Source organism: Mandrillus leucophaeus, unplaced genomic scaffold (assembly GCF_000951045.1).
Source record: "Mandrillus leucophaeus isolate KB7577 unplaced genomic scaffold, Mleu.le_1.0 Scaffold53, whole genome shotgun sequence".
In the NCBI taxonomy this organism is placed as follows: domain Eukaryota; kingdom Metazoa; phylum Chordata; class Mammalia; order Primates; family Cercopithecidae; genus Mandrillus; species Mandrillus leucophaeus.
This window is the reverse complement of record NW_012105697.1, coordinates 1,279,731-1,282,449: the sequence shown is the minus strand read 5'-3', so window position 1 is coordinate 1,282,449 and position 2,719 is coordinate 1,279,731. Positions and strand designations below refer to the sequence as shown.

General features: G+C 50.6%; 1 protein-coding gene across 2 annotated transcripts in view; it reads left to right on the top strand.

Annotated features, from left to right (window-relative positions):
* The first annotated feature begins 642 nt into the window (after positions 1-642).
* The window catches only part of TMEM150B (transmembrane protein 150B), a 13,437-nt gene continuing 11,360 nt past the window's right edge, over positions 643-2,719 (top strand). For both annotated transcript variants that reach the window (XM_011996956.1, XM_011996955.1), the window contains exon 1: positions 643-710. The gene's annotated coding sequence lies outside the window, so the exon portion shown is untranslated. The remainder of the gene's footprint in view (positions 711-2,719) is intronic.

Here is a 2,719-nt window from a genome sequence, read left to right as displayed (position 1 = left end):
TCTTTTTTTTTTTTGACAGAGTTTCGCTCTTGTCGCCTGGGCTAGAGTGTAGTGGCATAATCTCAACTCATGCAACCTCCACTTCCCGGATTCACGCGATTCTCCAGCCTCAGCCTGTTGAGTAGCTGGGATTACAGGTGCCTGCCACCGCGCCCAGCTAATTTTTGTATTTTTAGTAGAAACGGGGTTTCACTATATTGGCCAGGCTGGTCTTGAACTCCTGACCTCAGGTGATCCACCGGCCTCAGCCTCCCAAAATGCTGGGATGATGGGTGTGAGCCACCAAGCCCGGCCAGACAGGCAGCCTTTTAGGGTCTCACGTGGATAACCCCAATAAACCCTCACAATTGCCTGAAGGCAGACCATCATGATCCTTGTTTTTCAGACAGGAAAACAGAGGTCTGAGACCCTCTATCCCTAGAGGTGTACATCCCCTCCCTGGGGAAGGTTCTGAGACCTCTGTGTTCCTAGACTTCTACATCCCCTCTCTGGGGAAACTTCCAGGCAGGGGACGTAGACATCTAGGGATACAAAAATAAAAATAAAAACCAGTCCCCACCACCAACCAGAAGCGGTTTCCTCAATATGAAAGTGCAATGTCATCTTTCTTAGAGGAAAAGCACAGCCTCTTCCCCTCGGCTGAGCCAGGCCAGCAGCCTAGCTTCCGGAAGGACCCTTAAGGCTCCAGATACCCAAACTACCCGTGGCCAGTGGTGACAGGGGCCTAATTCCCAACTTGAAAGTAGCCCGACAGGCTGGAGCCCTGTCCCCTAGCCTCCCCGGGAGGGCCCAAGCAGGTCACGTAAGCACCGTGGGGACACCAGTGAGCCAAACCCATCTTTGTGCCAGGACACCGAGTTGGGTATGGAGACTCAGAGCAGGGACAAGTCTTCCTTAGGATCACCTGGGCTTTTTCTTTTTTTTTTTTTTTTGAGACAGAGTCTCGCTCTGTCGCCCGGGCTGGAGTGCAGTGGCTGGATCCTGTCTCTTATACACATCTAGATGTGTATAAGAGACAGCCGCCCGTCTCGGCCTCCCAAAGTGCTGGGATTACAGGCTTGAGCCACCGCGCCCGGCCCACCTGGGCTTTTTCATCTTTATTATTATTAATATTTTGGAAGAGGAGTGGGACTCAGCCAGGTGGCAAACACAGGGCAGGGCAGGAGAACAGTGTCCAGGGCTGACGGAGGAGCAGGTAGCATGGACGCCTCCCTCCCCTGGGCTCCCTCATAGCCTTGTGTGACTTCCTCTAGGGGAGTTGTCACCTGCTGATTATCTGTGTTGCCCACAGACAGGGACCCCACTGAGGGTCAGATTCATGTCTGGGCAAACGGAGACTTCCGGAAAAAGAAGCGAAAGGAGGATGACCAGACCCAGAGGAGAGGCATTTGGGGGCAGAAGGGGTGAGGGGAACTTGGAGACCTTTGCTCTCTAGCAGCCCCACTGGGAGAGGATTTATTTTTATTTTATTTTATTTTATATTTATTTTACTTTATTTTATTTTATTTTATTAATTTTTGGAGATGGAGTCTCACTCTGTCACCCAGGCTGGAGTGTAGTGGCGCGATCTCGGCTCACTGCAAGCTCCGCCTCCCAGGTTCAAGCAATTCTCCTGCCTCAGCCTCCCGAGTAGCTGGGACAACAGGCGTGCGCCATCACACCTGGTGAATTTTTGTATTTTTAGTAGAGACGGGGTTTCACTGTGTTGGCCAGGCTGGTTTCAAACTCCTGATCTCATGATCCGCCCGCCTTGGTCTCCCAAAGTGCTGGGATTACAGGCGTGAGCCACCGTGTCCGGCCACCCAGCTAATTTTTTTGTATTTTTAGTAGAGACGGGTTTTCACCATGTTGGCCAGGCTGGTCTCGAACTCCTGACCTCAGGTGATCCGCCTGCCTCAGCCTCCCAAAGTGCTGGGACTACAGGCGTGAGCCACCTTGCCCAGCTGACCCTGGCTGTTTAAAAAATTAAAATAAAAAATAAAGGAATGAGGCCAGGCGCGGTGGCTCAAGCCTGTAATCCCAGCACTTTGGGAGGCCGAGGCGGGTGGATCACCTGAGGTCAGGAGATCGAGACCAGCCTGGCTAACCCAGTGAAACCCCGTCTCTACTAAAAAAAAAAAAAAAAAAAAAAAAAAAAACTAGCCGAGTGAGGTGGCGGGCACCTGTATGTAGTCCCAGCTACTCGGGAGGCTGAGGCAGGAGAATGGCAGGAACCCGGGAGGCAGAGCTTGCAGTGAGCTGAGATCCGGCCACTCCATCTCAAAAAAAAAATAAAAAAATAAAAATAAAAAAATAAAGGAATGAAACACTAATACATACTGCAACATGGATGAATCTCAAAAACATTACACTGAGCACAAAAGACACCAGAGAGGGGCTGGGCACGACGGCTCCCGTCTGTAATCCCAGCACTTTGGGAGGCTGAGGCAGGTGGATCACTTGAGGTCAGCAGTTTGAGGGCAGTCTGGCCAACATGGTGAAACCCTGTGTTTATCAAAAAATGCAAAAATTAGCCAGGCATTGAGGCAGGCACCTGTAATCCCAGCTACTTGGAAGACTGAGGCATGAGAATCACTTGAACCCAGGAGGTGGAGGTCCCAGTGAGCCAAGATTGCACCACTGCACTCCAGCCTGGGCAATAGAGGGAGACTCTGTTTCAGGAAAAAAAAAAAAAAAAAAAAAAAAAGGTTCCAAATAGCTATTACTAAAAATACATGTA